The sequence below is a fragment of the Lethenteron reissneri genome, chromosome 15 (assembly GCF_015708825.2).
Source record: "Lethenteron reissneri isolate LAM-NWPU_2019-01 chromosome 15, ASM1570882v1, whole genome shotgun sequence".
Lineage (NCBI taxonomy): Eukaryota > Metazoa > Chordata > Hyperoartia > Petromyzontiformes > Petromyzontidae > Lethenteron > Lethenteron reissneri.
The window spans coordinates 13,536,469-13,548,224 of NC_083793.1; the positions used below are offsets into that span (position 1 = coordinate 13,536,469).

At 44.1% G+C, this 11,756-nt stretch overlaps 1 protein-coding gene across 1 annotated transcript in view; it reads left to right on the forward strand.

The window, feature by feature from the left end:
• LOC133342510 (protein furry homolog-like) overlaps positions 1–11,756 on the forward strand; it is a 96,127-nt gene that overhangs the window by 31,066 nt on the left and 53,305 nt on the right. The gene's annotated exons all lie outside the window — the stretch shown is intronic.

The following is an 11,756-nucleotide window of genomic DNA, read 5'->3' on the forward strand; positions in this document are numbered from 1 at the left end:
AGCTGTCGAGCTGCCGAGCGGGGAGGCTCTGAGCGAGGGCCGTGTGGGACAAGTTGTAAGAAACCGAATAAAGGACAACGGAGACAGACACAGTGAAAGAGTCCTTTATTACACAAATATAAAACACAGACATAATTTCAACCGTGATGATGGTTACAAACTGAGTAATCATTGGAAAGATGTGATTAACCATGCAAAAAAGATTTAACTACACTTATTTGGCCAATCTTATTTGACAGACAACTATTACAGGTTATTGATAGACAGCCAGGCTTGTTTTACCATGTTTAGTTGTTTCTTTTTTCACACTATTGTTATGTAGGCCAGGCTTAGTCACAAACCGTACCTCTCCATAACAAAGGCTTACCCTCTTAAGCCTCACCTTACCATATGAATAAAAAGTGTGCCGTACTTGGCCCTTCCCCCCTCTCCAACCATTATATATACGGAGTGGTAGCTCTTGCAATCTCTCATTTACTTGATACAGCTGTCATGGCTGTGACGGTTCCACCTGAAGACGGAAGCTTGTGTTGCCTCCGAAACGTCGTGATTTTTATTTTATTTTACTTTTATTAATTTTAATGTTTTACTTACGTGACTTTACCGAAAAAACCTAAGAATACGAATCAATCAATATTCTTGGGTCTTTCGGTAAAGTCACGTATAGATCAAATAAAATAACAAAAAATCACAAAAAACTACCGACGTTTCGACACAAGCGTTCGTCATCAGGAAGAAAAAAAGAGGGGGGACAGCTGCTGAGCCAGGCTGTTTTAAATGTTTAAAATGGGTGTAGCCCAAGGGTCATAAACTAAGTGGGCGGGGCTAGTGATGTAAACTAAATGTATAAACTGGGTATAAACTGAGCAGTCATTGGAAGGACGTTATCAACCAGTCGAAGTCATAACTGGCTGTATGTTCCCATCCTACCACTTTCCGTTATTAGTTATTTTCGGACTCTGATTTTACATTAACAGGTTACATTTTCCACATTTAAACAGCCACTTCGCTTGCCGAGCTCGACGTTGCTGCTCTGCGATGTTCTATTAACATGCTAATCTCTCACAGTAATATAACCACCTCCACACACACGTGGAGGCCGCTCTCCGATCTTAAATTAACATGCTAATCTCTCACATTAACATACTGTAGCAACATCTGCGCCCTCATGGAGGCAGCTCTCCGATCTTACATTAACATGCTAATCTCTCACATTAACATAGCCACTTCTGTGCACATGTCGTGGAGGTCGCCCTCCTATCTTCCATTTACATGCTAATTTCTCACGTTAACATCACTAGCCCTGCTCACATCGTTTATGACCCTTGGGCTACACCAATTTTAAACCTTTATAAAAGTCTCCCTCAGCAGCTGTCCCCTTATTTTTTCTTCCTGATGACGAACGCTTGTGTTGCGATCGAAACGTCGTAGTTTTTTTGTAATTTTTTGTTACTTTCTTTGAACTATCTACGTGACTTTACCGAAAGACCAAAGAATATGAATTCCTGTAGTCACGAAAGCTTTATGTCAAGATTTAACCGCCTCTACGGGGAGGGTTTCACACAACTATTATATCTCTTAACAAACGTCGAGACAAGAAGGCTCATAAGATCAAGTCGCTCACATTTCTGAAGAGATGCCGCGACACTAAGGTAATACCGATCACCTTTATACTGGCATCTGCTGTTGTCCCTTCTCCCAAAGCTAAACGGATCTTGTTCAGGGCTGGCTTAGCCTTGATTTCAGATATAAGGACTGGACTAGACAATTTAGACAAGACTCTCCTGAAATCACACTTCACATTGACGAAAAAATGTCTACATCTGATTGGGAGCATGTATATAACATGACAGCCTCTTCAGCTGCCTCAATGTCAGCTAAATGCAAAGATAACCTGATTTCCAAGTTCAACCTCCTTTCCAAGAAGAATCCAGATCCACACGTTAAAAAGTTAGACGTTGACAAGATTGTTATCAATCAGAGTAACAGTCCAATTTTTGACAGACTAAAATCGGTTCTAGCCAAAGGGTTGTATTTCGCAGTCACCCCTAAACACATCCCTGTTGATGAAATAATTGCCCAGATCGACGTAGCCCTTAAGGGTCTGGGACACATTACTGCAGACGTGGCAAGATCAGAAATTGCTGCAATCCTCAAACGCTAAGACACCGATTAGCAACATCAGTAAGGATGAGCGCTTTGAGCGTTCTCAATTAAAAAAGAGATATCACATCATCATCCTCTCAACCGACAAGGGCAATGCCAAAGTCATCATGGGCAAACCCACATACAATAGCAAAATTCAGGACCTACTTAATGATGGTAGCTATACCAAAATTGAAAGAGATCCCACTTTACCACCTCATTACAAAAAACAACAATATCATCACTGATTCGACATCTTTAATCGAACCAACCCAGCAGTTTTCCTTAAAACCATCTGCTGCTAGACCACCCAGATTGTATGGATTACCAAAAATCCATAAAGAAGGGACACCCCTTCCTCTTATCGTCTCCACCATTGAAACAGATGCCATTCATGCATCCATTCCACGTCCGTCCTTGTGGAAGAGGTACGTAGATGACACGTTCGTTATCTGGCCACATGGTCGACCAGCTCTGAACCAATTCCTCAACCAAATCAATTCCATACACACAGCCATCAAATTCACCATAGAGGTGGAACAGGATGGCAAACTACCATTCTTGGATGTTTTAATCAAAAGGAGACCAGATGGCTCAATGGAAAGCTACCCATACGGATGCATATCTAAAACCTGACTTCCACCACCATCCTGCCCAGAAGAATTCCGTCATCAAAACTCTACACCATAGAGCTCGATGTATTTCCAACCATCATTACCTCGCCAGTGAACTGAAACAAGTGTAATAAAAGACTCAGGCACTGCTGGTCTCCGCTTGTCTTTTATTTAGGTTCTTCTCCGCACCCCGCTGGTCTCCTCCGCGGACCAGCGACGTCTCGCGCGCGCCCCGCACGCGCTCCCTCGTCAGCTCCTCCACTCTTCCTCACACCCCGCTGGTCCTGATAAGGGACCAGCGTCTCCTCTCGTGTGCCGCGCACGCTCCTCCGTTAGCTCTACTCCCGCACTCCGCACACCGCTGGCCAACGGCGTGCTGAGGTCCTTCGGCCACGTGGCCAATGGCGCGGATCTCTCTCACCACCCAACGTGGCTCAGACTCTTAACTTCCCCAACTGACCCCGATCTCTTCTGGGCTCCCACTTATATCCTTTCCCCCCACGTGACCCTGACTCCTCCCCTTCCAGATCATCAGATCCGGCCTTCCCATACTGCCCTGCTGGCTCCGCCCCCATTCCCCTCGCCTCCCATTGGAGCCGAGGTGAACGGTGGCCCCTCCCACACGCCCCGCAGACCAGGCTCCGCCCCCCAATACCCCGGGCCGTGTGATTGGGCCAGAGCCCAGCAACAACCCGATTTACACTCGCATTACACAAGTACACCAAGCTCTCAAGATGAATGTATATTTAGACTACACAATCCGTAAAGCTATCACCCCAACCATTGGGAAAAAAACCATCTGAGGACCCAATCAAACTATCACCTTGTCATACATAGCAGGGGTCACAAAAATGATCTTCAAAATCATGAGGCAAACACAAGATCCAGGTTCGATTTAACACAGTACATACAATTCGTGATCTGATCCCATCTGTGAAGGATGTGATCCCTGACATGCAATACCCCGGCGTCTACAAACTAAGCTGTGTTTGTGGCAGTAGTTACATTGGGGAAACATGGTAGGACCAATACCTCGGCCGTGGCTGATCATTGTTTTAATGTGGTGGACTCACACGAAATGTATTTCTCTAAGACGAAGGTACTTTACAAAACCCACTCGCTATCAACAAAGAATCGTTCACGAAGCCATCCACATATACAGACACAGACTCAACTTCAATCGAGAAGATGGGTATAAACTGAGCAATCATTGGAAGGACGTTATCAACTAGTTTAAGTCATAACTGGCTGTGATGTTCCCATCCTACCACTTTCCGATGTTAGTTGTTATTTTCGGCTCTCTAATTTTACATTAACACAGGGGTCCTCAAACTACGGCCCGCGGGCCACATGCGGCCCGCCAAGGACATTTATCCGGCCCGCCGGGTGTTTTTGCCGCCGCTGCCTGTCTGTTACTTTTTTTCTGCATGAGAAGGACGGTCATTGGTGGAAGAGAGAGGGGCAGAGTTCCCCCCAAATCAGACTGCATTGATGGGCAGTGCAGTCTGTATGTCTCTGTGTGGGCAAAGTTATTGCTGGTATATTGTTTTTGTAGCGCTGTATATATATTGGTATTTTACTAATAGCAATTTTGACTCCCTAGGAAACAATGATGTCAAGAAAGAGAAAAATTTACTCGGAGTGTAGGATATTCAAAGAACAGTGGACTTATGATTAGTTTTTCATGCAGTACAAGGAAAGAGCTGTGTGTCTGATATGCCAGAATATAGTGTCTGTGTTCAAAGAATACAATTTACGTCGACACTATGAAACTCAACATAAAGATAAATATGATTGTTTGGTCGGAGAAGTGAGAAAAGATAAAATATTAAAACGGAAAAATACATTAACAACTCAGCAAAATACTTTTGTGAAGCAGAAGCAGCTAAATATTTCATCATTACGAGCAAGTTTTCAAGTTGCCAAGCTAATAAAGTGCACTGGCAGACCATTCGTGGAGGGAGAATTTGTTAAAGAATGCCTTCTTTCTGTTGCCAAAGAGATGTGTCCAGAGAAGGCCGATTTATTTAGTACAGTGAGTCTTTCAGGACCTACAATTACACGGAGGATTGAAGAAATGGGAGACAATTTGCATCAGCATTTGCAAAACTCCACAAAAAAACTTTCCTATTTTTTGTTGGCACTCGACGAAAGCAATGATGTTCGTGATTCTGCACAACTTCTAATTTTTATTCGTGGGACGAATGACTATTTCGAAGTCACAGAAGAGCTTGCTGCACTGCAAAGCATCAAAGGAACAACTACAGGAGAGGATATCTATGAAAAGGTTTGCCAAACTGTGTATGGTTTGGAGCTGAACTGGGCTAAACTAGCCAGTGTGACAACTGATGGTGCTCCTAGCATGGTGGGGTCTAAGAAAGGAGTAATTGATCGCATTAACCAAGAGATGGACAAACATAACCATTCTCATCCAATAGCCATACACTGCCTCATCCACCAACAAGCGCTGTGTAGTAAATCACTGAAGTGGGACTCTGTTATGAAAATTGTGGTATCTTGTGTTAACTTCATTAGAGCTCATGCACTAAACCACAGACAATTTCAGGAATTTCTGTCTGAGCTAAATGTTGACTATGAAGATGTTCTGTACCACACAGAAGTCCGTTGGCTGAGTCGAGGGAGAGTTTTGAAACGTTTCTATGACTTACTTCCACAGATTACAGCTTTTCTGCTTTCAAAAAACAAAGAAGTACCAGAGCTCAATGATGCAGAATGGAAATGGCACCTTGCCTTTCTGACAGATGTAGCAGAGCTACTCAACAGTTTCAATGTGCAACTTCAAGGAAAGGGGAAGCTCATCTGTGATATGCAATCACATGTCAAAGCATTTGAAGTAAAATTAGGCCTCCTCATCAAACAAGTGAAGGAAGAAAACTTCTGCCATCTCCCCACAACTCAAATCTGTTAGCAGAAAAACCATTGGTTGCATTCCCAAACAAAACATGTGTGGATTCATTGGAAAAAATGCAAAAGGAGTTCCAATTTAGATTTAAAGAGCTTCATCTCCATGAACAGGACATACAGCTTTTCCGTAACCCATTTTCTATTGACATTGAAAATGTGGATACAATTTACCAAATGGAACTGGCTGAACTGCAGAATTGTGACTCTCTGAAAGACGCATTCAAGTCAAGCAGCCTTCATAATTTCTATGCATCTCTCCTCTCTGAGACATATCCTCATCTCAGGAACCATGCACTCAAATGGCAACCATCTTTGGCAGCACTTATGTCTGTGAACAGACTTGTACCAGAATGAAACATTGAAATCTCCAACCAGATCTAGACTAACGGATACACACTTGCATCACTTGTTACGACTAGCAGTGACAAATATGGAACCCGACATTGACCATCTCATTAGCCAAAAGCAGGCCCATAGTTCCCATTGAAATACTGGAAAGTTTGTTGATTTAACTTTACTTCTTCATTTTACATATTGTATTTGTTCCCGTTTTGTTTCTTCACTTCAAAATAAGATATATGCAGTGTGCATAGGAATTTGTTCATAGTTTTTTTAACTATAGTCCGGCCCTCCAACGGTCTGAGGGACAGTGACTGGCCCCCTGTTTAAAAAGTTTTGAGGACCCCTGCATTAACAGGTTAAATTTCCCACACTAAAACAGCCACTTCGCTTGCCGAGCTCGACGTTGCTGCTCTGCGTTCTCCCAACACGTTCCTTCGGAGTGGGCAAATATGAACTTGGTTGGACAGCGGCATTTGTGCGATCCGTGTCACGCGGCGCAAGCTGCGTGGGGCGGCGCGTCACGTGGTGCTGAGCCCGTCCGAAGCGCCTATGAAATACAAATCGAGGGCGTAGCTATGCACGACAGACAGACCAGACAAATAATCCATGGTGGGCAGTGTGGAACTGTTGTTCCTACCTGTATTACATGATAATCTCTCACAGTAACATAGCCACCTCCACACACACGTGGGAGGCCGCTCTCCGATCTAACATTAAACATGCTAATCTCTCACATTAATATCACCAAGCCCCGCCCACTTCGTTAATAACCCTTGGGCTACACCCATTTTTAAACCTTTAAAACAGTCTGCCTCAGCAGCTGTCCCCCTCTTTTTTTCTTCCTGATGACGAACGCTTGTGTTGCGATCGAACATGGTAGTTTTTAGTTATTTTTTGTTATTCTCTTTGAACTATCTACGTGACTTTACCGAAAGACCCAAGAATATGAATTCCTGCAGTCACGAAAGCTTTAAGTCAAGATCGAATCAATCAACTTTTGAATTACTTCTACTGGAGACCACCACGTATTCCATCAACATTGAACGTTGTACATTAGGAAAACAGTCAGACCAACTAACTTGGAGTGGCTTGGCCTAAAAAGCTTTGTCCGAGATGTGAGTGGCGGTCCGAGCATTAACTGAGAGAAAGAGTGACCCATAAACACCACGTCTCCCACATTCTGCTTGTCTCTCTGTCGCTAATACAGGGACCCTTAGTCCAAAGTTACCTTTGTTCCCTGCCATATCGTGTACCCATTTACATTCGTGTGGCTGCGATAGCAACTATGCATAATCCTGCATAATGCACGGGCATAAGTAGTACTAATCACATACCTGCATTTCACATGGGTATGCTAGATTCCTCTTGATATGCGAATCCTTTGTCGGGGCGCTCTTCCCCTTCCAACCCAGCTTAAATATACGCTGCCAAGCCTGGTGGTGTTCATTCAGACGCTGTCTTTCTGACAGACCTGTTCTTCACCTGAAGACGGCTGCTTGCGTTGTGGCCGAAACGTCTTGAGAATTATTTTATTATGTTTTATTTTTATTATTTTATTACTTCCCTTCTACGTGACTTTACCGAAAGAACCAAGAAGATATGGGTGTGCGCTTATGTTGATATGCTACCGCTTCACCCACCTAGGGCGCCTGCCCCACCCACATTGCCAAATAACGTGCAGGGCTCAGCATATGGCTCCACACTAAAAGGTATAATCTTACATCGCTGTCATATTTGTCATTCTAACCACGGTATATTGTTGGCATAATGGCAAAGTGGTGATATATCCAAACACGTACTGGGCCACCCCCCATATGCACACCACTCCCCAAATGGTTGAATGAAAAGTCACACGTTCCCAAATTGCGGGTGTGGTTTTTTGTTATTACATTGTTTTATGATTGATGGGCAACAATTTGACAATCATAGCAACTGCACAACACTGAAATATCAAATATATTAAGCCACAAGCAAGTCAATCACTTTGTACATGAAACACGGTATTGTGTAGGAGCGCGATTCCCACAATGAGCGTCACCCCAGTTTGCACTGGAACACATTGTGAACATCATAGGATCAAATAATGGACAGCTTTTGCCACTCTCGCAGCTAGAGAACATTCTACATGAACCAGTGGTGTGCACAACTTGTACGTGTTTTTGATTGCAGTGCGATGTTTGTGCACGCTGTACTGGATGTCTTGACGCAGTTCTTGTAAATGTATTTATTGAGATTATTTTGGTGTCTCTAAATGTAAAAATTATGGGCCGTTTGTTGAGCAATCATTTTTTGTCCAGGTCGCTTCTGATAAATAAAGTTAATAACTCAGTGGGCTTTGCCGATATGATGGGGATTGTTGAGTTTGATTGTATGTGTTCAGTATTTTGTTTGTCTTTCTTGTACTTTGCACGAATATCGTGTTTTGTATTGTCTGTTGTTATAAACGTTATTATCCGCCCCTATTGGACATCTGTGAAAATAGCTTTAAAGCTATTGATATTGAATCAATTGTATGCTCTATGTTATTTTGGCGATGCTGCCGCTTATGGCAGCGGTGGCTACGTGCCCACTTTCTCGTTCTTCTGGCCATGATCTTCACCAAGAACACAGAGATGGTTATCATCGAATCAACTCGTTTTGCTCCGCGTCTATGTCACTCGAGGACGCCTGAACAAAAGCTCACTTGTACTCGAAGGTCGCAGCGTGTTCCACTGAATCTCACTCATCAGCCACACGGGGAGCCTCCAGTTAATGTTGTATAACGACGGCGGTGCCCGTTTCTTCGCACCGACTCACCAACATGCCGGCACAACAGCAAGGCCTACGACGTGATTATCCCAGGTCATGGACTCGGCCCTGGCACATAACGTAACCTTCCCCCAGCTCCCTCGTGCGTCTTCACGTGATCTGATGTAGAAGTCTCATCACATGCAGCATAAACCCATAACACCAACATGATCAAAATACGGCAAGCCTTGCTTCATGAGACCCCGCAGTGCTCTCATCTGGAGGCATTTTCGTATCAAAACATATTTTCAGGGTGCTTCAAATTTGTTTTAACACTTCTGAGAAAGTGCAACAATTCCACAAGAATGTGAACTCCGGGCAAAGGAGACCACCGGAGAAGATTCCAGCCATTTGTTGACAATGATGGCGAAGTGGAGACTCTTTGACTTTTTGAAGCTTTTAACGTACATTTGTGATCATGTTACAGTGTATTATCCGTTCTTTTTCCTTTAAAAACGATTGTCCTATTTAAGTTAATAATAAAGGTGTTTGGATTAGATCGCGTAAGTATAATGTGTCGCAACCCTCCACCACCCAACACGGCGAATCAGTAAAAAAATGTGTCACGTTAACATAACGCCTATAGTTACTTCGTCCTATATAAGTGTTAACATTTTTTTGAAAACGCAACCGCCCCATCATTCGCTCAGCCAATGAGAGCGACGTACGCTCTGAGCCAACCAGACTCTCCCACCGCAATTCCGATTGTCGCGAGTCACGGTTACGTTAGCGCGAACGATCAATGCGAATTAAAAGTCGGTGGGGATAGAAACTATATAGGCAGACATCGCTTAGCACGACCCCATAGAACGTCCAATCCATTATCGCGCTCTTTGTCCTTGAGAACATGTTTTACAAAAAAAAATCGAATTATCTATAAAAATACTGACGAGTAGCCAATGAGAGCGACCTAAGCCGAGCTAACCAAATCCACGCCCGCGATTCAATTATCACGATTCGTGTCACGATTAAGATTTTTTTTAAATGGATCTTACACCCCCCCCCCCCCCCGTTTATCAAGGCGAGAAGGCACGAGTCCAGGAGAAAGTCTCAGGCTCCACCTAAAAGAAACCTCCCCACAGAGGTTTAGACTGAGGGTGGCATCACTGACGTCTGAGAATGTCCTGGATTGTGAGCACAGCAAGTCCCCCACCGATACCATGTAGGACTACATTAGAAAAGTACATGATACTTACCGATGTTATAAGACGTAAAACATGTTTTTACCATCTGTATTATTAGCGCTATTATTGATACCCCAATAAAGTCCTCATACATTTTTGTACGAAATAAACGCTGTCTGGAACGCATCCTCGTATATGCAATGGTAGAATGACCCCTATTAGCTCACATTCGTTAGCGCTCACTTTTCCAGGAACGCATTTTGAACGTTAAGTGAGGTCTGCCTATACTTATCAAAAATGCGACTGTTAATATTTCCCCCCATTCTTCATGAATTACTAGTTCTTAATTATAATTATAATGCAAAACATCACCCGTGAGCCTCCATAAACTTTGAATTAAGTGTTTCATTCACAAAAGGCTACCAATACATTTAACTATCTGCTAATCGCCACTATCATTTGTATTCGATTCTTGTATAAACTATCACGTATTTGTATTAACGACTTCTTATGTTAGTTATAATTTGTATTTGCATTTTATCTGAAGTGCCATTATATTGTCTAAATCGATATATGACAGTGAGCAACCAAGAAAATCGAACAAAAACTGAAAGGTGTGCCAAAAAGCATCGACAGATGCATCCTTGAAATTACTTTGATATTGACGGAAGTAGTGCACAGATTACAGAACACACGCAGGTCAAAGACAACATTCAAACTGTTCAGTAAAATAAGTGGACTCGTGCAGAAGGGATGATGGCTGACGGTCATGCAAAGCAACGGAGTTGCCATGAGAATGTGGAATTGACACTTGGCTCTGATGTAAACATGAGATGAGCACCGCACCACAAAACAAAGACAAATATCCCCCGTGTAGCCTTAACAGCCTGTCGGGGCAAGTGCTGTTAGCGATCACCTATAAAGACCGACACGGCACACGAGGGGTGGGTGGCCAACACCATGCCCGGCCGCCGTTGTCTCCCTAGTGGCGATGTTTACACACCGCACCAGGTACTCATTTGAGGCTGAGTCGACCTAGGGGAGGCCCAGGACCCGTTCAGATAATCGTCGCCGGTATTAGCCATGAGCAGAAAACAAACTCGGACAGCCGGGTTCGTAGCACAGCCAAGCGCTTACCGCTACACTACCGTGCCCACACACACACACGCCCCGCATACCTTCAAGTCTATAAATTGGATCGCTGACTAAAATAGAGCAGATGGCGACGAGTTCCCGTTTCTTGACATCTGCGCAGGAGGCGAAGCGACGACCAAAGAGGTAATGAGCACCTGGCGGACACGTCTAAAATGTGAAATGTATCTCGGAAGAGAACTGCCGTTAATGTTCAGCCCTAGGTTTGTCGCTGCCACGTACAATACTGTACAATTTGTATTAATAAACCGTCCAAATGCAACAAGCATCTCAAATGCTGTAAACAGTGGGCATGTTTATGTTATTGCATAGAGAGAAGCCACATATATCCGAAATACGATGGGGGTCATCGCTGCCTGCTCACGTGAAAGTTACTCAACTTCCCTGTGGCTTCTGTGGGCCTGATTGGCACTTCAATCGCTTCCTCCTCCATCCTCATTTAAGGAACTAACTCCCCTAACTGCCACCGAGCTGAGCGGGGACTTCACCGGGTTCTCGAGTAGGCACCCCCCTTCAGCGGCGTTTCGTCGATTATCCCACTACACCTCAGGGAGGGGGTGGGGGGCTGGACAGCAGAACCAGTGTCCTGGAACTACCCCCTCGATCCGCCACTCGACTCAGCCTTGCCTCTCTCCTGCCTGTGTGGCTCTGCCATTGCTCGTTCCTC